Source organism: Lepus europaeus, chromosome 7, assembly GCF_033115175.1.
Source record: "Lepus europaeus isolate LE1 chromosome 7, mLepTim1.pri, whole genome shotgun sequence".
Lineage (NCBI taxonomy): Eukaryota > Metazoa > Chordata > Mammalia > Lagomorpha > Leporidae > Lepus > Lepus europaeus.
In genome coordinates this window covers 29,290,763-29,313,889 of record NC_084833.1, presented here as the reverse complement: position 1 = coordinate 29,313,889, position 23,127 = coordinate 29,290,763, and positions in this window count along the sequence as shown.

The window sequence follows — 23,127 nt, the reverse complement described above, 5'->3', positions numbered from 1 at the left end:
TAAGAGAAGTATTGTGCCTACCGGTTTTCAAAGTCCTTTCACACCCAGCGCCACATTGGGTCTTTGTTACAAGAAAGAAACTATGAGTCTCATAATCTGGCCAGAGAAGTCAAGGCTCAGAGAGGTGAAGGGAGCTTCCTGAGGACACACAGCTCGTAAAGGCAGAGCTGGCAATTTCCATGCCAGTGTACCAGTTTGAGTCTGTGTGCATTAAAGGACTTTTACGTGTGTAAGCTGTATACAATGCAACCTTGTTCTTTTGTCAGCAAGCAGCCTGCTTTTACTTATTAGTACCTATTTATGGTTTATTGCATTGCTCAAAACTAATGACACTGTAATTTCTTTAAATCGAGGGTTGCGTGCTTTTCATTAAGCGCACCTACCTTCCCGTCACAAAGCCCTGTTCTAGGTTCTGCTTCCCCAGGAGATGATAGGGAGTGGCGAGAATCGTGTCTACACAGATTCCGAATGTTTCCGTGTCCTCATCAGGCCGCTCTGTCAGAGAACGCCTGTCTTCACGCAGCAGCCTGATGCGCCAGACGCTGCTCATTTTCTGGATGAGGAATAGGCACGGGGCAGCTGCCTTGCCCCGGTTCACATGACAACCGAGAGCTGGGGCTGAGACCTGTGCCCAGGTAGCCAGCGCAGCCTGTCTCCTTCCAGTTCGCAGTCACTGTACACACCAACAGCAGACACTCCCCAGATGGCGCAGAAGAGGTACAAGGAAGCGCTCCTTCTCCACACGAATCCGGGGCGGTTGTGAGGACTAAATAAAACACGTGGCGTTGATAGACTTCGGGGGATGGGGGGAAAGTGTTACAGGTTCAAAAGAAATGTAGGGGCCAGCGCTGTGGTGTAGCGGGGAGAGCCACCGCCTGCAGTGCCGGCATCCCATATGGGCGCCAATTCGAGTCCCAGCTGCTCCACTTCTGATCCAGCTCTCTGCTATAGCCTGGGAAAGCAGTAGAAGATGGCCTAAGTCCTTGGGCCCCTGCACCCATGTGGGAGACCTGGAAGAAGCTCCTGGCTCCTGCCTTCAGATCAGCGCAGCTCTGGTCATTGTGGCCAATTAGGGAGTGAACCAGCAAATGGAAGATCTCTCTCTCTCTCTTCTCTCTGTCTCTTCTCTCCTTCTCTCTGTGTAACTCAGCCTTTCAAATAAATAAATCTAAAAAAGAAAAAGAAATGCAGCATAGATCTGAAAAGAACTTTATAGACAAGATTCTCATCTTGGCCAGTGCCGCGGCTCACTAGGCTAATCCTCCGCCTGCAGTGCTGGCAACCCGGGTTCTAGTCCTGGTTGGGGCGCCGGATTCTGTCCCGGTTGCTCCTCTTCCAGTCCAGCTCTCTGCTGTCTCTCTCTCTCTCTCTCAGTCTAACTCTGCCTGTCAAAAAAAAAAAAATTCTCATCTTGAAACCAGCTGCTGGGGCTGTGTGAGACCCTTAGCGCATTTTCTCCCCTCCCTTTTACTTAAAGGTCTAATGACCCAAGGCGCAACAAAGGAAAGCTCTGGTGATTTGCCACAGCCCCACAGTGCTGGTTCCCACTGACTAAGAACCTACTCCATGCTGCCACTTTTGCAAACTCTAAAAGCTCTAAAGCAGGCACTTCAGGTTGCCTGTGGAGTGTGGCTCCCCCTTCTCGCAGGATTCAGCACAGGTGTCCCTTCTCCAAGAGGCCTGTTCCCCCCGGGCACCCGCCTCTCAGCACTAAGGCTCAACCTGATTGGTTTAAGGAATGTACCACCCTCTTTGTCCTGAGGGCTTCAGAAATCAGCATGTGACCTGCAAGGGCTTCTGGGAAGTTTCTTCACACCTACTCAAAGCCTTGAGAGGGCCCAGCCTCTCTTTACCTTGCACTTGAGCCTAGTGTCTGAGGAGGAAGCTCACCAGGGGCTGCAAAGCAGAAGGCAAGGCCCCTCGAAGCAAGTTCAGTATCACTTGAGCCCAAAGCTCCCTAACTTAAGGCTGCAATACTCAAAGGACCCCACCTGGGAACCTTATTAAATCCCTTCTGCTGCTGGGGAAACAGGCCAACGGGGGCACAGTGTAAATAGGAGAGAAGGTAGCAGAGCTGGAGTTTAACCTAACACAGATCTGTCTGCCTCCAAAACCCACGCTACTATTTTATTTCGCTGATTGATCTTCTTGTCCCAGTCAGCAAAGAGACCCCTTTGCTCTGGTCAAACCAGAGGACTCCCCTACCCCAAACACACCCCTCTGCCTCCCTCCTCCCCGCCTCTCTTCAGGCAATGGCCCCTGCTCAGAAGGGCCTTGGCTGTTCTCTCCAACCGCTGGGAATTCTTTCTTTCCTTGTAAGCCCACCTCTAGCTTCTAATTCTGTCCATGAAATGCACCAAGTCTGCCACCCAGAGCAAGCTCTCAGCTGGGCCTCTCTTTCCTTTTTCAATGTTGGGTTAACAAGTGCTACCTGTGTATTTGTATAAAGGACGGTCCATGTTGCAACACACATACTCGGCGTAAACTGAGCGTGCCGGGCAGCCAGCCTTCCCCTGGTGTTGGGAGCCCCCAGCCCCTCTCGTCCAGCTCTTTATACAGAACAGACGACATTGCTATGAAGTGCTGTCACCCCACTGTGCTGCGGATCACCACAGTGAACTCCTGACCGCATCAGTCCTGCCCTACACAAGGTCACGGCTTTCCTGTGGGTTTTAACTTATTGGCATTTAACTCTTGTCATTGACCATTAGATCTTCCTAGGACCCATTTCTGGCTGGCACATCTCGCTGTCTCAAGGAATGAAGTCTGACACTGGGGGGACTTCGTCCTTCCAGGAGCTGCTTCCTGTAGTTCCTTGTTCCCCTGTGCTCTGTGAGCCAAACTGGGCATCCCCTCCGTCCCCCAGCCCCCGCCCCACCCCGCTCCACCTCCCTTGGCTCCACTCCATAGGGTTTACATCCTCTTGATCTTGGCTTGGGCCATGTCCTCCGTCTGGAGTGCGTTGTGTCTATCCAGTAGCAGCAATTTTTGGCTTGTGTTTTAGCTCCTTCAATGCCTGTGGACTCTATGCTGCAAATGCCCAAGTCTCATACCCCACAGCACCTGGCACAGTGCCTAGCCCATAGGAAGTAGTCAACGAATGTTTGTGGAATGACTAAATGAATGAATTTCCCTCTGATCTAAGTAGACTGCAGTTGGATGTACTCTCAGGACCAAGGGAAAAAATTCTCCGTGGGGCAGGTGTTTGGCCTGGTACTTCAGATGTTGGGTAACACCTGCACCCCTCATATCAGGGTGCCTGGCTTCGATACTCATCTCCAGCTCCTGATTCCAGATTCCCGCTGATGCAGACCCTGGGAGGCAGCAGGGAGGCCTCAAGTATTTGGGTTCCTGCCACCTACATAGGAGACCTGGATTGAGAGTTCCTGGCTCCTCGCTTTACCCTTGGGCCAGCCCTGGCCATTGTGAGCATTTGTGGGGGTGAACCAGCAGGTGAGAACACACACACACTCTCTCTCTCTGCCTCCCTCTCTCTCTCTCTCAAATAAGTAAATAATAATATATTTTTTAAAAATTCAAGCTGCTTCTTTGGAATGCATCTTCCAACAAAATTGGAAAAATTGTAAATTTTACAATCCTGCAAAGTAGTATTTTACAGTTGGTGAGCCTCACACTTTTTAAGCTATTTACATGACTATTGGTCTCTCGTGCATTTTAAATCTCTCATGTATTTTAATTTTGGTGCCTGCTCACAGACAGTGTTGTAAAGCCTAACTTTTTTTTTTTTTTTTACAATCAGTAGCACTGATAAATAAAACCCAGAGTGTGCAACTCCACCACCCCTCCCCCCCTCCACCACCACACATCCAAAGGCTCAGGTCGGGCTTGGGCAAGCTCCCTGCTCCTGCACTTTCAGGGTTAAATTCAGATAGATGGTCTAGCCTGGAGATGGAGAGTCCTCATGGATAATTGAAATCTACAGACACCTCCATTGCACTTGACAGCTTTGACCTTCTCTCCTGATCAAGTGTTAATAAGTCAGAAATAGAGGACACTGAAGTGTGTCCCCTCTGCCTGCCTCAACCCCAGCCAGCCAGGGTTGTGGAACATGGAATATACCCAAAAGGCACGGGAAGACGAAACAAAGCTTCCACCCACCCACCTCTCCCCTGCTACATACACACCCCAGAGTTAGAATAATAATACTTGTAAATGATCCACACTTTATGAAAACCTACCTGGAGAGACGGTGTTGCCAAATGGTGGGTACAGGCACTAGAACAAGCTGACCTGCAGTCAAGTGCAGGCTCTACCACTAACAAGTGGGAGGTTCCTGAGCCTCTCAAAGCTGTAGTTGCGCCATCTGTAAAATCCCACATCGTGTGAGTTTGGACCAAAGTCATAACAGCAAAGATGCTTCATGAACAGTAGCTCTTCACATCTGCACAGGCTCTGGCCCTCCTCCCACTGGACTCCAATCTTGCAGGCAGGATGTGCGCACCACTCTCTCCTACCCCACCTTCCGGCAGAGAGAGAAATGGCAACACAGCGACTGCTCCCTACACTGGACTTCTCCTCTCGGGCCTGCAGGCTGACTGTCCTGCAGTCCATGACCCCCAAGTGACTCACTTCCCTGGATGCACTGTAGAGGAACAGCTCAGCTCCTGGGCTTTGGAGACACATCGCAGGTGTTTAATTCTGGCTTCATCTAGGATGTCCAACCACCTTGCTTGCCCTGGTGGACTCAGGTTTAGCATGGGAAGTCCTGGGGCCTGAGCAGGGCATTACATTGGTCACCCTTGCCCCAGTCCATCATGGGCTGTGATCCTGGCTAATTTCTCCTCTCTGGACCCTGAGGTTCTAGCAATTCCAAAGTCATCCTTGGTCATTGGAATGAAAAAAGTAAGCGTGTGAGACATCCTGTCCCAGAGATTCAGCCAATATTGAGTGTCTACCTTAAGCTCCTGTGTGTACCAAAGGACCCACACCTAGGAACCCTAAGCCCCCATTCTCAGGCTCACCAGCCTTTAAGCAGCTATTGGGTGCCTGGTATCAAGATCTCCTTTTCCCTTGGGGTGGGACCATCATCGGTGAGTGCTCAGCTGGCACCATCCCATTAAATCTTGACTCTCCCCAAGCCAGAATGAATCCAAGGACATAGGATGGCCGAGGAGTTGAAGGAAATGGGCAGTGGTAGGGGCTGAAGGTAAGGGGAAGGGGAACAGATATGGGGCAGCTGCTTCCTGTTCATGAGAGCAGGGCTGTTGTCTTTCCCAGGACCACATCCACAGCACTAATGAACCTGCAAAGCAGTCCTCTTGTTGTGTAGGGGGTTGGGCCAGGTCAGCAGCAGCCCTGGCTTTCTAATGCCACAGCCCACAGGGAGCCTTGCAATGGCCCCTCCAGATGCACATTAGCCTGTGAGGTGCAGTCACCACCTGCTGTGCCCACTGACTTGTCCCAGGACGGCCTTCTGCTTTTACCACTCTGCAATTTACAGCTTGCCGGGTGTTTGGGATCTCGGAACTATTCTTCTAGGTGAACAGTACCAATATCTCCATTTGCCATATGAAAAAAAAAATCTAGGCCTGGAAGTCAAAGAGATTTTCACAGCTAGTTTAAAGGCAGTGATTGAGGACAGTGATCTTCAAACTCTCCTATCTCAGAGTCCTATCAGAAAAGTGATTCTGCCCAATGTATAGGTATGATTTGTTTATAAATCACAACTATGGTTAATGTATTAATATAGCATAAAACATAAAAAGTAAAGTTTATAAAGAGTGAGACTACACATATAAACTCAAGGTTCAATGTTTGCTTCTTTCATCCCAGTAGATCATCTTGTACTGTTAACGAAGTGGACACTTTGGAGACACAAGCCCAAATGCCTACTAGGACCAAACAGGCAACATAAAAACATGGAGTGGGCTGAGGGTAAAAGATCCAATAGTCCAGGCAGGATAAGGAATGGCAACTTTAGAACTGGGGGCAATAGAGAGTGATGGGGACTGTGGCCACAACGAGAGCAAACCTCCATCCGAAATGGGTGGCTATTACTCAGCTTCGATCAATCATTGCAACACAAGAACGAAGACTGGGATGGGAGGGGTTTGGCACGGGGGTAAGTCACCACTTGGGATACCCACATCCCACATTGAGTCCCATCTCTGTTTCCCATTTCAACTTCCTGCTAATGCAGGCCCTGGGATGCGGCAGATGATGACACATGTCCTTGGGTCCCTGTCACCCATGTAGGAGACCTGGATTGGGCTCCTGGCTCCTGGCTTAAGCTTGGTCCAACCCCAGTGGTTACAGCCATGTGTGGAGTAAATTAGTAGATGGGAGATCTTGCTACATCTGTCTGTCCGTCTCTGTCTTTCTGCCTTGCAAAGAAAATAAAAATTAAAAAAAAAGAAAAGGAAGGTAAGGTCCCGGGTTTCCAATCTTTCAATTTTTCAATGGAAGTTAGATATCTAGATTTTTATGTGAGATTACACAATCTTATGATGTTGACCATTGATTTAATTTTTTTACAAACTTCTTGAGGTCCAAGTGAGTCAAAATCCATTTATTGACCCCCAAAAGACAGCATGTGCTCAGCCTTTGCAGCTAGAAGGTCCTCATTGTAGATCAGATTTCTATCTTTAACAGGTAATTTAACATCTGGTGTGTCAGTTTTCAGGCCAGTAAAACCAAAAATAATAGGCTGCTTATTAAATGCATATAAAGCATTTAACACAGTGCTATAGTTTGAATATGAGTTTAGGTGTTTCCCCAAGGCCCGTTGGTAGGGGTTTTGTCTCCGTGGTCTTCAGACAGTAGTTAATGCTTTAATGTTCATGATTAATGGATTAACAGTGTAGACTTAATCCACCTGTGATGTCTGAAGGTGAGATCTTTGGGAAGTGACTAGTGGATTAAGTTCTTAGGATCCCCATGACCATATCATGGCTTTCTATAAAGAGAGATGCAGGGACTTGGGAAGAGAGCAAACTTCCGTCTCTCTGATTCCTGGCTCACCATATGATCCTTTTTCTGTATGTGTTCCATCCTCCTTCCTCATCAGACACAATTCTCATCAGACCACCAGATCTTGGACTGTGAACCTCCAAAACCATGGGCTGAATTGAACCTTTTATTTTCTTCCCTCGTAGTTATCATGATGAAAAGCTGACTACACACACAGTGTCTGGCACACAGCAGAGACTGGTCTCACACTCAGCCCTGATGACTGCCAATCCAGGTCTCTTTCCACTCCAAAAGTATTCAAGAGAAATCCTGCCCCCATTCCTGGGACACAGCTTCCAGTCCTTTGCTTTGCAGAACTCACTTGTCTTTCCCACTCTGGTCTCTTCATTCCCAAGAAGAATCCTGAAACCACGATTGGGCTTTCCTCCAGGAGACTGATGCGGGAGGTGGCATGGGACAAGGAATGAGTACTGGAGTGGTAAGAAGATCACCCGAGCCTGAGCCCTGGCTTTGCCATGTGAGTTTGGACAAGTGACTGAACTACTCTGGGCCTTTTATAAAGTGGACACAATAATATCCAGTTCAAAGAGTAACCTGTAAAGTTGTACATTGGACTAGATATTCTTCATCTGCCTCCCACCTCAGACCCTCTTCCCACCTTTATAGAAAAAACAGTTTTCCTCTATAGTCACACCCAACCCAGGACAATTCTATGACCATCTAGGGCTGGGTGGGGGAGATTTCCCACACCAAATGGCTCTCCACTTGGTGGACACAAACTGATTGTCCTACAATTCAACTTAGTTCTGACACTGTGTACCTGGAGACAGTGTGAAGTCCCACAGGTTCAGAGCTGGACCTTGGGTGCCAAACGCACCACCAGCTTGTCCCCTGTGCTTCTGACTGACTGGATGTAGATGGGAGGTTCCTGTGACCCCCGCCTATATGGATCATTTGCTAGAACAGCTCACAAACTCAGATAAACAGTTTACTTATTTGGTTACTCCTGTATTAGCCTCATAAAAAAACAAAACCCAAGGCCAAGCCAATGGAAGAAATACACAGAGCTACATACAGAGGAGGGGTGTGAAGCTGCCATGCCCTCTCCATATGTGTTGCCCTCCCATCACCAGCCTGTGTTCATCTACCTGGAAGCTCTCTTGCCCCATCCTTTTGGGGTTTTATGCAGGCTTCATTCTATGACAAAATTTGTTAAATCGTTGCTACTGGTGATCAAGTCAACTCCTGGTCCCTCTTCCCTCCCCAGAAGTCGAGGATGATGTTGAAAGTTCTGAGCCTCAAATTACAATCAGTCCTCTCATCCTTAGGGGAGTTCCAAAAATCACCTCACTTAATAAGCTCAGGTGCAGTGGGAGGGACATGTCATGAGTAGTGAGAGACACTCCATTCACCTTTCCCACTCCCACCACTTGGGAAATTGAAGACCAAATCGATATTTCTCACTGCACGATTGCATCACTCTCTCCTCCCCACTCTGGGCCCTGGAATTCGATCTTGTTAAGGTTGTGAAAATGAGCCCCCAAAAGCTGGTGCTTTGACCCGCCGAGAGGCCTCACCCCCTGCCTTAGAACCGAGGTCCCTCTGACTTCCCTTTGCTTCTCCCCCTCTCAGCATAGGAAAAGGGTTTCTGCACCCTTCCCATCTCTGCCTGACCAGATCTGCCAAGAGGAGCATGGTCTTCTTACTGAAATTTCATTAACAGACAAAACTAAGATCACAGGAAAAATGACTGACGTCTGTCAACACACCTAGCCAAACCGTTGTCCTCTGGCTCAGCCCCAGAGAGGATCATTTGCAAGCTGTAGTCCAATCTGTCGGCCCAAAACATTGTGTCCCAGGCCACTGGGTGTTCTCGAAAGCTGCTGAGTTCCCCCAAATATCATTTCCTATTGCCCTAAAAATGTCTCCACCCCCACCCATAGCAAAGGAGAGACGTAGACTCCCACATCCTGGATCACGAGTAGTTAACACTACGTGCAGGTAATAAATGTGCATGCCTTTTTTCCAGTTCAATCTCTTTATCAGTTAATTCCAGCAAATCTCCAGAGGGCAGAGGAGAAAGCCCTCTTCGCCCATGCAATCTAAATGGACTGCATAAATGGGGCTCTTCCCTTCCAGTGTCCAGCAAATGAAATGCAGCAGCAGGTGACCAGCGGATGGGAGCCCAAAGAGGTGAGCATTCCTATCCTGTGGCTCCCTCCGGGCTGGGCCAGTGCTGGCAGTGCTGTGCCTGTCCGGGGCCTACAGCTCCAGTTCCAGGCCGTGGCCCAGCTGTACTAATGATTTTTCTTATTGGATCAGTTTCCTCCCCTTACCCTTTCTACCCAGAGGTGGTAACAGCACCCCAGTTTTGCTAGCCCCAGGGGACTTCACACCCCATATAGGCTTCCTTTAACCCTGCCACACCCTTGGAAATAGCGCCCTTACTAAGCCCTCTTCAGTTACCCTGGTAGTGCCGTCTGTTTCCAGTGGGACCCTGACCACCACACAAGCAGTTTCTGCTTTTTGTCTTTTTAACCTTGGACATGGAAACCACTCAAGCAGTGTTTTTGGAATCAATTTGAAATCATAAACTTTTCTGCTTCTCCCTCAGGCTCCTGGAATATTCAATTAACCTAAACCCTCCTTCCCCGGTTGCCCAGTCCACTGAGGCCCAAACACCATGGAAGATCCGTTCACGCCTCTATCATGTACCAGGTCCTGAACACCCATGTGAGATCAAGCAATGTTTGAGTCCTCTTGGAATTTTGTGCCCCATGGACACGGGAAATGCGCCCAAGGGGCATCCTCTTTGTAGGTCATCCTGATACCGCTGATTGGCCAGAATTCCCAAGGCTATGTGAGCTCAAGGTGCTGCCACGGACTCTATGCATTTATGGTTACTGCTGGTGGCCACCACCAGAGCTGTCCTTCCTCCCATCCAGAGTTGCTCGCCGCCTTCCAGCTGGGTGGCCATGGGGCACAGTTCCAGCCAATGAGACATAAGCGTAAATCTTCAGCTTGGGGTTTCCAGCCAATGAGGCACAAGCATAAATCTCCAGCCTGGGGCTTCTGTTATGACTTGAGACAGACACCACTGCTATAAACTTTCATCTCTTTTTCCCTTTCCCTTTCCCTGCTTAGACAAAGTGGCGATGCTTCGTAGCTCAGTAACCATCCTATGACTGAGACACAATAAGGCAAAATCCTAAGGGTGATGAAGCTGAAAGACAGGAAGGGCTTGGGTCTTAGAGTTCACTGAGCTGCACATCAGCCCTGGACTGTGTAAGTCTGGACTTGGATAAGATAAATAGAGCCTGGGCCAGCACTACGGCGTAGCAGGTAAAGCCACCGCCTATAGTGCCAGCATCCCATATGGGTGCCGGTTTGAGTCCTGGTTGCTCTACTTCCAATCCAGCTCTCTGCTATGGCCTGGTAAAGCAGTAGAAGATGGCCCAAATCCACAGGCCCCTGTATTTGCGTGGGAGACCCAGAAGAATCTCCTGGCTCCTGGTTTTGGATTGGCCCAGTTCTAGCTGTTGCAACCATTTGGGGAGTGAACCAGAGGATGAAAGACTCTTTCTCCTTCTCTCTCTCTCTCTCTCTCTCTCTCTGCCTCTGCCTCTGCCTCTCTGTAACTCTGCCTTCCAAATAAATAAATAAATCTTAAAAAAAAAAAAAAGAAGCTAGAGCCCTGTCTGTTTAAGTAGGGAGTGATTCTGTTACATATTTTCAAGAGAAATCTTACGTGGAAGGAACCCTAAAAATCATCTGGTCCAACTTCTTCCCTTTTATAGAAGAAAACCGAGGCACACAGAGGGGAAGAATGTGCCCCCAAATCACAAAGCCCAACTAGAGCACCTGCCTTCCCTCCAGCCTTCGTCCACACTGACGCCTCCTACAGCCCTGAGGATGGGCGAGCTCCGGTCCCTTAAAACAGCCCACTGGAGTGCTCACACAGTAACCCTATTGAGCCTTAGTAGGTAGGTCCAGCCTGGTTAACTCTGCTCTGGGAGACTTCAGATCTCCAAAGAAACTCTGAACAAATTAAGAACAATAGAAGTTATTGGTTGAACTCTTCAACTAACACACAATTATTCTTAGGTGTTTAAATTTAACTGAAAATTGATCCCTGTTAAAAATAAGAGTGGAAATAAGAGAGGGAGGAGATGTACAGTTTGCCACATGCTCACTCGGACTTACCCCTAATGGTAGAGCTAGAAACGTGCCATGGGACTCCAAATCCCATTAAGTTGGCATGTACCAATGCCATCATACTAGTTAAAGTGATCCATTTAAGTTCATAATTGATCATAAAGATAGGATTAAGTGTCAAAGGATTCACATAAACAAGACCAGTGTCTGCTAATAATAACTGATAGAATTAAAAAGGAGAGAACAATCCAACATGGGAAGCAGGATACACAGCAATCATAGAATGGCAAATGCCCTAAACAGCACTCTGGCCTCAGAATCAGCCCTTAAGTCATTTGGATCTGGCTAAAAAGCCCATGAGAGTTTCTCAGGCATGGAAAGCCAAGACACTGTGGCAAAAATAAATGACCTAAATAAAAGATCTCTGCGAGTGAGATCCCAGTGCAAAGAACGGGCCATCAAAGAAGGATGTACCTTTCTCTGAAAGGAGGAGAGAACTTCCAATTTGACTATGGCCCTGTCTAAATAAGGTTGGAGTTTGTGAACTCAAGAGGCTTCCATAGCCTTAGCAGCTCATGACAAGAGCCTCAGCTGATTGCTGATGTTATAAATAAGAGTGTCAATTGTTAAATCAACAATGGGAGTCACTGTGCACTTACTCCCCATGAAGGATTTCTGTCCTTAATGTGTTGTACTATGCAAATTAATGGTAAAACTACTACTCAAACTGTACTTTATACTTTGTGTGTTTGTGTGGGTGCAATCTGTTGAAATCTTTACTTAGTATATACTAAGTTGATCTTCTGCATATAAAGATAATTAAAAATGAATCTCAATGAAGAATGGGATGGGAGAGGGAGTAAGAGATGGGATGGTTTGCGGGTGGAAGGGTGGTTATGGGGGGAAAAACTGCTATAATCCAAAAGTTGTACTTTCAAAATTTATATTTATTAACTAAAAGTTTTTAAAAAAAGAACAATAGCAGTGGGGCTGGTGCTGTGGCATAGTGGGTAAGGCTGCTATCTGCAGTGCCAGCATCTCTTATGGGTGTCAGTTTGAGTCCCGGCTGCTCCACTTCCAATCCAGCTCTCTACTATGGCCTGGGAAAGCAGTGGAAAGTGACCCAGATACTTGGGCCCCTGCACACACATAGGAGACCTGGAAGAGGCTCTTGGCTCCTGGCTTCAGCTCGGATCCAGCCATTGTGGGCATCTGAGGAGTGAACCAGCAGATGGAAGACCTCTCTCTCTCTCTCTCTCTCTCTCTCTCTCTCTCTCTCTCTCTCCCTCTGCCTCTCTGTAACTCTGCCTTTCAAATAAATAAAATAAATTTAAAAAAAAAAAAAACAGAAGAACAATAGAGGCTCTCTGTTTTTCTTTCCTGTCTCAGGGAAGACAAGATTTTTGTGGACTGTGATTAATCCCATCTCTGAAGCTCCTTACCTTGAAGTTCACAATTCTCCAGGTGCCCCTAATAGAGATCTGGCTTGGCTGTTGTGGGCATTTAAGGAGTGAACCAGAGGCTGGAGGAGCTCTCTCTGACCATCCCTCTTTCCCTCTCCCCCACCTTGTGAATAAAATGATGAAAACCACATTTACTAGATAACTATGTAAGACATTTGTTATTCTCTTCTTTTCCTGGCAGGCTGGCTTCCAGCCAAGCCTCGTGGCTCTGGGCCTCCATAAAGTTTCCGTTTCAGTTGACGAGGGCAGAAAATAAACATAGAAAGAATGAGTAAAAATGAAAGAGAGAAATTGAATGGAATGCAATTAATTGAATAGAATGAAAGGAAACTGAACATGAAAGCCCCATGCAAGAGAGAAGTCAAAACAACCCGTTTTCATGGTGTCACAAAGTCCTTTGTTCTTACTTCCAGTGTTTAACCTAGCAGTCAATCACATTATTTTCCTGAAGCTCATTAGGCAACTCAGAACATTTCGAGGGACTGTCTCCCAAGCTGTCATCCATGGATTCAAAATACAGGATCCCAGACCCTTGCAGAGGTCCCCCCCATTTATCTTTTTCTCCTGCAGCTGACACCCCCAAGCAAAGGTGCAACCCCCATGACTTCACCAGGCAAATAATGGAAAAGCTAATGTGCAAATATCCATTTTTTGTGGATAAATAAATTCAGACTATTTGAATACAAAATAGGAAGGTGGGAATGTATCAAATAAGCTGCGCCCTTCAACCTGGGGGCCCACCTTGTTCCCTGTGCTTCTGAGTTCATGCCCCCTTGAGCCCTAGAGGCAGCTACTGCAATTGCAAACAAGGAAGAAAACAGAAGCAATATTTCAAAACAATTCAACAGTGACTTTAGTGAATTCAAGACACGCGGCTTCCCCTTTGGGGAATCAAACCCCAATCTCCAGCAGGCGGGATCCAGAGCCCCGCTCTCCCTCTTGGTTCAGGTTCTGTGCATGGACTTGCTGGAAGCATCAGTATGACTCCTCCCAGCAAACATGCAAAGGGATGCCCATCTCTCTACTGACACCGAAACTGAGTCGTCACAGAGCTAAGAAAGGGGCAGCACTGGAACCCAGGTCAGGCTGATTCTAAACCCTGAGAGCTTCCTCTTACTGACCAAGAGGGTAACGTGTCTCATAACACATCGAGTTTCCCACGTCTCTGGATTTTAACTACCCTGCCTGCTCTAGTCTCATTAGTTCAACAATCTTGATTGATTGCCTTCTGGGCGCTAAGAACTGTGCCTTGCCCAGCGGCTCCCAGAGAAGGACGAGTGAACAACGATGATGATGTAATTTATATGGTGAAAAAGCAACTCGTAAGGGGTGTCTCTCTCAAATTGAGTCACTTGTTCACTATTGAATAAATTGTAATTTGAAAAGCTGGTAAAAGTGCCTTCTTTCTGTGAGCCAAGCCAATCAATAATATATGCGGCTTCAAATTCTCCTTTCTGCCTCGCTCCTGTGCAGACAGAGTGGAGAAAAGGCTGAGATGACTGGGCTAGATTTCTTAATGGAGTGATTTCTTGAGTGGTTTGGTTCTAAAGAATAGGAGGCTTAGGGCTGGCTGAGTGGACACTCCCCTGGATAGTGGAAGACACTTCCTGGGCTTGCCTGTTGTCTGGTCACTGGGGAGATGAGCAGTAGGTTGGGAAGTGGGAGGAACAGTTCTTGTAGACATCTCCTATGACAGCCAGCCACTGTGACCGGCCCTAGGGACCCATCCTGACAGCTGTCATCAATATTGATCAACGACAAAAGGTGATGCTAGGACAGAAGATCTATTGTTATAGGATGCACCTACAATGGCACCTCAAAAAGTTCATGGAAAACTAGAATTGAAAAATGAGTCAGGGCCAGTGCTGTGGCATAGCAAATAAAGCCTCCACCTGCAGTGCCGGCATCCCATATGGGTGCCGGTTCAGGTCCCAGCTGCTCCACTTCTGACCCAGCTCTCTGCTATGGCCTGGGAAAGCAGTAGAAGATGTCCCAAGTCTTTGAGTCCCTGCACCTTTGTGGGAGACCTGGAGGAGGCTCCTGGCTCCTGGCTTCAGATTGGCACAGCTCCAACCATTGCAACCATCTGGGGTGTGAATCAGTGGATGGAAGATTCTCTCTCTCTCTCTCTCTCTCTCTCTCTCTGCCTCTGCTCTCTGTATCTCTGCCTTTCAAATAAATAAATAAATATTTTTAAAAAAGAAAAATGAGTCTATGTTGAGTATTTAGCCTATGGGGTTATAAGGTAGGTGTCTTAATATTCTATATCAGAGTGTCTAGGTTTGATTCCAAGCTTTGGGCTCCTGACTCTAGCTTCAGATGCCCACACTGGAAGGCAGCAGGTGATGGCTCAAGTAATTGGGTTCTTGCCACCCATATAGGAGACTGGATTGAGTTCTGATGGAACAAGGACATAGCCTCTGCATTTTTAGGCTGGCTTGGTCCCACATCCTGTATTCTTCTCCCTCTGTATTCTTTTTTTTTTTTTTTTTGACAGGCAAAGTGGACAGTGAGAGAGAGAGAGACAGAGAGAAAGGTCTTCCTTTTCCGTTGGTTCACCTCCCCAATGGCAGAAGCGGCCAGCGCACCACGCTGATCCGAAGCCAGGAGCCAGGTGCTTCTCCTGGTCTCCCATGAGGGTGCAGGGCCCAAGCACTTGGGCCATCCTCCACTGCACTCCCAGGCCACAGCAGAGAGCTGGCCTGGAAGAGGAGCAACCAGGACAGAATGTGGCGCCCCGACCGGGACTAGAACCCAGTGTGCCGGCGCACACAGGTGGAGGATTAGCCTATTGAGCCGCGGCGCCGGCCATCCCTCTGTATTCTTTTCCAATTAACTGGCCGGCAGAGAGGAAACCTTACTGAGTTTTAAAAGCCCAGCTCCCTGTTAATACACCTGGGAAAGCAACGGAAACTGTGGGACACCTGGAAGAAGCTCTTGACTCCTGGTTTTGGTCTAGTCCAGCTCTGGCCATTGTGGCCATCTGAGGAGTGAACCAGCAGATGGAAGACCTCCCTCTCTGTCTCTCTCTCTCTCTGTAACTCTGCCTTTCAAATAAATAAGAAAATAAGTAAATAATTTTTTAAAAAAAGAAAAGAAAAGCTAGCTCAGCTCTACCACTGTGCCCCACCCCACCCCCACCTCCACCTTCTCCCCCTCCATGGCTCTTACCTGGCTTATGCTATATAAACTCCGCCTGTAGGGCCTGGTGCTTTGGCATAGTGGGTTAAGCCTCTGCCTGCAGCTCAGGCATCCCATATGGGTGCTAGTTCAAGTCTCAGCTGTTTCTCTTCTGATCCAGCTCTCTGCTTATAGCCTGGGAAAGCATTGGAAGATGGCTCAAGTGCTTGGGCTCCAGCATCCACATGGGAGACCCAGAGGAAGCTCCTGGCTCCTGGCTTCAGATCAGCCCAGCTCCGGCTCTTGCAGGCCTTTGGGGAGGGAACCAGCAGATGGAGGACCTCTCTCTCTCTCTGTCTCCCTTTCTCTGTCTGTAACTCTACCATTCAAATAAATAAATAAATAAATATTTACAAAAACAAACAGAAAACCCAGCCTGCAGCTAAATCCTTGCTCTCTGCCATGTGTTCATTCTGTGTGCACAGCGGCAGGTAGCCACCTCTGGGAATTTATTTTTCCTTGAATAGATTCATTTTGGTTGTGAGTCTGTATGCTGTCTCCTCTCTGTTCTGCCCCTCTTTCCTTAGAGGTTCTCAGCTCCTGACTTCAATCCAGCCCAGCCCTGGCAGTTGTGGGCATTTGGGGGGTGAACTAGCAAATGGAAGCCTTTTCTGTCTCTGTCTCTCTGCCTCAGAATAAAAAAAAAATTAAATTTGAAAGATAAATCTATTTTAGCAAAACCATTTTTGAAATCCGTGCACAGCTTGTGCATAATATGCATTTCCCATGAACCTTTTGAAGACCCTTTATACGCATGCATTTCCAATGTTTTTGTACCAACATAAACTTACCTTTCATTCCATTTGTCCATGAACTTTTTGCAGTCCCCTCATATTCACATATGAAACGTAGAAACTTTTGCTCTAAGATCTTGAAAGGGGTTGTCTCCGCCTGGTGAGAGTAGGCGTGGCTGCTTTTCCTTCTTGCTTCTCTGAGAGCCCTCATTTGGCTTCTCTGGACCTGGATCAGCAGCAGGTGTCACTGGGCTTCTCCGCACTCTCTCCGCCCTGTGTTGCCCTTTCTGTTCCCCTTACAAAGCGGGGATTTTTTGTCGAAGTCCTGCCTTCCTGCTCTCCTCCTTGCGTTAAGGGGAGAAGTCGCCATCTGCCCTCTCTTCCCGCCCCTCCCTGTCCACAGGAGCATGGGAGGAATTTCTCCTGTCCCTTGCCGCAGGCCTGCCAGCCACATTCCTCTCGATGTTCCACCTGGCAAGGAACCAAGTGCCCACTGGCCCAGGCAAGGGCAGATCTCCGGAACAAGCGTGGCCCTCAATCCATCCTGCACATCCTGCTCTTCCCGAGCTCCAGGAAGCGTGGCGGGGGCGGGGCCCAGCGGCCTGGGCCTGGGATCCAGAGTGACTTCCGAGGCTCAGAGGTGTCCTGGACTTGCTGGTTTCCTCCTTTGTCGAATGGAGAGAACGCTGCCTTGTGCCCCACAGGTCTGCAGTAAGGACCAGATGGAGTAATGGACACGAAATGTTCCAAACGGTCGCGAGCCCTGCACAATGACTGGCTGGCTTCCGTCTCTCTTCTGCACTCCTGCCCCTCTGGCTCTCCTCGCAGCACCCCTGCTCTCCTCTGGTCCCCACCAGCCCTTCCCCTGCTCGCTGGCTCCCCCTGCCTCCGCTCCTTTCTTTCCTCAGTCCCAAGCGTCCCTGAATGCCCAGCACGCACTTGCTCTCTCTCTCTCTCTCTCTCGGCAAACTTCCAGAGAGTCTTCTTTACCATGACCACAGCAAGATGCTTAGCCTGGTGTAGGTGGCAGGACTCTGAGACCGCCCTTCTGACGCTCTGCCTGGTATAAGCCACTGCCCTCTGGAGTGGGTGGCACCTGTTCACAGGCTGAGCTCGAAAGGATCCAGCTGGGCCTAACTTAATCAGATGAGCCCTTTGAGCGTAGAGGGTTTTCTTGAGCTGATAGAAGAAGAGGAACTCAGAAACTAGAAGCACCAGGCGGATTCAACAAGAGCCAGCAAGGAAATAAGGCCCTCAGACCTACAACCACAAGGAGCTGAATCTGGCTGGCAGCCTGAGTGAGCTGGAAGCTGGTTTCTTCCCCAGCAGTCCCACTTCCGGCGATGGATACAATGAGACAAGAACTCATCGTATCAAAGAGATACCTGCACCACCATGTTTATAGCCGCACTGTTCCTAGTAACCAAACTAGGGAATCAACTAAGTTGTCCATCATCAGATGAATGGATAAAGAAAATGGAATAAAACTCAACTATGAAAGAATAAAATCCTATCATTTGTGGCAAAATTAATGGAATTGGAGGTCATCATGTTGAGAGAAATAAGCCACAGAAAGACAAATGCCACCTGTTCCCCCTTATATATGGAAGCTAAAAGAAAGGAAACAAGGAAGGAAGAAAGAAAAAAGAAAGAGAAAGAAAGAAAGAAAATACCATCATTGTGGCTTAACGGGTTAAGCCACTGCCTGTAATGCTGGCATCCCATATGGGCAGCGGTTCAGTCCTGGCTGCTCCACTTCTGATCCAGCTCCCTGCTAATGCGCCTCAAAAAGTAGTGGAGGATGGTCCAAGTCCCTGGGCTCCTGCACCCACGTGGGAGACCTGAATAAAGCTCCTGGCTCCTGGCTTCAGCCTGGCCCAGCTCCAGCAGTTGCAGCCATTTGGGGAGTGAACTAGCAGATAGAAGATCTCTCTATTTCTCCCTCCCTCCCTCTCTCTCTCTCTCTCTCTGTAACTCTGCCTTTCAAATAAATCTAAATCTGAATACTGAATGTTGATTACTAAAGGCTGGGAGGGGTGGGAGTGATAAAAGAAGTTTGGATAAAAAAGAAACAGGGGAAGCTGCGTGTGGTTCATTAATCGTAACAAAGGTGACAGATACTAATATGATATATTAATAGGGAAATGGATGAAGAATATAGGGGAGCCCTCTGTATTACAACTCCACAGTTTATTTTTTAATAAATTTAAAACCATTCTGAAATAAAATGTTAAAAAGGAAAAAAAATGGCTGTTAGAGATAATTGGGAAAAATCTACAGATGTCCGAGGCAGGAAATAAATATTCCCACCACTGTTACTATGTTGGTGTATTTTCCTACAGTCTTAGTTTTGTGTACCTGAGTATGTATACATACATATCTATGTAAACAGTTGCCTTTCTTCTTTTTTTCTTTTCTTTTTTTTTTTTTAGGCCGGCGCCATGGCTCAATAGGCTAATACTCCACCTTGCGGCGCCAGCACACCGGGTTCTAGTCCCGGTCGGGGCACCGATCCTGTCCCGGTTGCCCCTCTTCCAGGCCAGCTCTCTGCTGTGGCCAGGGAGTGCAGTGGAGGATGGCCCAGGTCCTTGGGCCCTGCACCCCATGGGAGACCAGGAGAAGCACCTGGTTCCTGCCATCGGATCAGCGCGGTGCACCGGCCGCAGCGCGCCTACCGCGGCGGCCATTGGAGGGTGAACCAACGGCAAAAAGGAAGACCTTTCTCTCTGTCTCTCTCTCTCTCACTATCCACTCTGCCTGTCCAAAAAAAAAAAATAATAATAATTAAAAAAAAAAAAAAAAAACAACAATTGCTTTCCGAGCATAGCTCTGCATCCTAGTCTGCCTGAGAAGCGATTAGTGTATGTTCACAGAAAGAACCCGAAGGGAAAGGCCAATGCAATGTTTAGCTCTAGTCATATAAAATAGGATTATGCAGAAAACCAGGGTATTAAGAGATGTTCTAGCCAAAGTTCCTGTATTAGTTTCCAATTGGTGCTGTAACAAATTACCATAAATTTACTGGCTTAACACAATACAAATTGATCCTCTTCTGGCTCTGGGAGGCAGACTTCTGCAATGAGTCTTACAGGGCCCAAGGAGCTGCTGGGATTCCTTCTGGGGACCCAGGGGAGACCTGTGCTTTCCTCTCCCAGCTTCCAGAGGCTGCCCTCATTCCTTGCCTCATGGCTGCATCCCTCTGGTCTCTGCCTCTGTCATCGCGTTGCCTCCTAGCCTGGAGCCTCTGCCTCCCTCTCACTTGGATCCTCCTAGTTCCCTTGGACCTACCAGGATAATTCAGGGCACTCTCCCCAGGTCAGGGGCATCAGGGTTCTCTACGGCTCAGTGTCACGGGACCAAGTCAACTTGCAAAGGGGAAGATTTCAGAGCTGTGCAGTGGGGTGGAGAGGAGTTCCTTAAGGCTGCTGTGAGGAGCCATGGTGTTTGGAGGGAGCCCAAGAACAGGAAGCTGCTAGGGAAGCAGTTCTCAAACATTATTATAGCAACAGCTGTCATTTATGGAGCTTCCACGTGCCAGGAGCTATAGTGAACCCTCTTTTAGAACAGTTGCTAGGAAAAACAACATCAAAATAGTCACAATCTAAAATAAAAATGGTCCACACTACAATCACCCAATTAAATCATTTTTTAAAGTTACTTGTTTGTTTAATTATTTAAAAAGCCAAATGACAGAAGGAGAGACAGAGAGATCTTCCATGCACTGTTTTACTCTCCAGATACCTGCAACAGCAAAGGATGAGCCAGGCTCAAGCCAGGAGTTTTGCAACTCCATTCGGGTCTCCTAGGGGGGTGGCAGGGGCCCAAGTACTTGAGCCATCATCTACTGCCTCCCAGGTGCATTAGCAGGAACCTGGATCTGAAACAAAGGAGCCGGGGCTAGAACCAGCTCTCCAATATGGAATGCCAGTGTCCCAAGCAGTGCTTAATCCACTGTACAACAATGCCCACCCTAAATCAACACGTTCATTTTCCACACACACACATACATTTTTCCATGTTCATTATGATATGAAGACTTATGGATATAAACTAGGATGTTAGTTTCTCTATTCTCTTTTTAAATTTTTGCCATAATTAATATTTCCAACTTGCAGAAAGTCACAGTTCATCTCCCTCTCCTTTGTTTCTCTTCCACTACCCTGGAACCAGGATTCACACAAGCTGAAGACATGTCAGTGTTTATTTGCTTACAGCAGCAATAATAACAACAGTGAACATTACTGAGTGCTGTAACAAGGAGGCGTTGCTTTCACCTCAACACTTCCTCCTGGCACTCACTTAACCCTCACAGCAACCTTAGGAGGAAAATACTGTTGTCACTGTCAACTTACACATAGAGTAACCAAGGTTGGACAAATATACAAAATATTAAAAAATGTCAGCAAATCTGTAGACACAAATAAAGAGGTTTTTTTGGTCATCTAAAAAAATGTATACAGAAAAAGATGAGCACAGTAGTTTTGAAGTATAGTTTATCTCGCCATCTCTCAAGGGTAATAGATCCAGCTCTAACTCATTTTGAAAGAGCAATACAAGTCCCCATTGTCTGAATATATCATCATTTATTGGACCTATTGATAAACACTTATTTTGTTTCCATTTTTCTTTGGCACTACACATGATGCTATAATCAATGCCTCAGGATATAAATTCTTAGGTACTAATGCTTTTATTTCTACTGGGTAGCTCCTGTAGGTGTCAGAGCTGAATTTGGAACCTTCCACAGGAAATAATAAGCACAGCCAAAAACTGAGCCAGAGCAAAAGGCTCTCCTGAAATATGTGAGCTCCACCTAGGTCAGGGAGGGAAGATACATCATTTCCAAGGCCAAGGGTCCAGCAGCCAAAGAAGACACAATGAAGGTGGCCCTGAGCTGACACAGGAGGAGTCCCAGCCTCTGTGCACAGCCCAATCAATTACATGAGTTCCTTAGACATCTCTGGAGCAGATAGAGTTGCAGCAACTGTGCTGCCCCAGTTCCAAAGTATCCATCTTCCACTTTCAGTGCACTCATTCCAAAGAAAGAAAGAAAGAAAAAAATGAAATCACTCATTTTCCCTTTCTGCTGGGTTTATGTTGTGACAAGCCACAGACTGGGTAATTTATAAAGAACAGAAGTTCATTTAACTCATGATTCTGAAGGATGGAGAAGTCCAAGAACATGGCATTGTCGCTGGTAAGGGCCTTCTTGCTGCATCCTAATGTGGTAGTGGCCATCGCGTGGTGAGATGGGGCAAATGTGCCAGGGAGCACTTGCTTCTACACCAAGCCACTTCCTCAACAGCCCATGACTCCAGGAATGCATTAATCCATTCGTTAGGGCACAGCTCCATGGCCCGTTCACTTCCCAGCAGTCCCACCTCTCAACATTGCTGCATTGAGGGCCATGAGTCCAACGATTGTGGGACAATTTCAATCTGGAACACATCACTGGGGAACTCTTGTGTCTAAGAACCCACAATAGATGGTGCATCAGAACTTCCTTTTTTTAATAGTTGAATCACTGCATGAAGTTTTTAATGATTTATTTTTATTTGAAAGGCAGAGAGGGTGAGACAGACAGAGATCTTCCATCTGCTGGTTCACTCTCTAAATGCCTGCAGCAGCCAGGGCTGGGCTAGGGTAAAGCCAGGAGCCTGGAACTCAATCCAGATCTCCCACATGGGTGACAGGAACACAAGCACTTGAGCCATCAACTGCTGCCTCCCAGAATGCCTGTTAACAGGAAGCTGAATTGGCACAGCCAGGACTTGAATCAGGCATTCACTTAGGGGGTGCAGGCATCCCAAGCAGCATGTTAATTGCTACACTAAATGCCTGATGAAGATAACATCATGTTAGAAAAAAAAATGGAAGAATATGTAACAGATAATTGAGGAGAAGGGAGGTGACAGAGTTTGGAAAGAAAGAATAAACATTATTTTGGTTTGTTTTTTAAAGATTTATTTATTTGAAAAACAGAGACAGAGAAAGAGAGAGACAGAAAGATCTTCCATCCACTGGTTCACTTGCCAGATGGCTGAAAAAGCTGGGGCTGGGTCAGCTGAAGCCAGGAGCCTGGAACTCCATCTGGGTCACCCACATGTGTGGCAAGGACCCAAGCACTTGGGCCATCTTCCATTGCTTTCCCAGGTGCATTAGTAGGGAGCTGGATTGGAAGTGTAGCAGCCAGGATTCTAATCAGTACTCATATGGGATATCAGCATTGCAGGCAGTGGTTTAACTTACTGTACCACAATACTGACCCCAGAATCAATGTTGTTGACTTGCCTGGTAGAAGAGAAAATAGTTAAAGAAATATTTACAATAGTTTGATATGTAGAAAACCAGATGTATGTATTCATGTAGGAAAATATTTTCAGGTTACAAAAACAAATTGAATACTGTAAGTCTCAGGGTTTATTTTTCTTACATAACAAGAAGTCCAGACATAGGCATCTGTTGGTTCAACAGCTTGGCAATATCAAGTCCAGGATCCATGGGATGAAAGGGAAGATGCATTAGTACTCTTGCTAGGCGTTCCCAAATCCCCCTACCTGGGGCAGGGGGGATTGTCACATAATTCTGAATTATCTGAAATGTAACATACATACTCTGAAGACTCACATTCCCAATGGAGAAAGAGCTTGGAAAAATTGAGAATA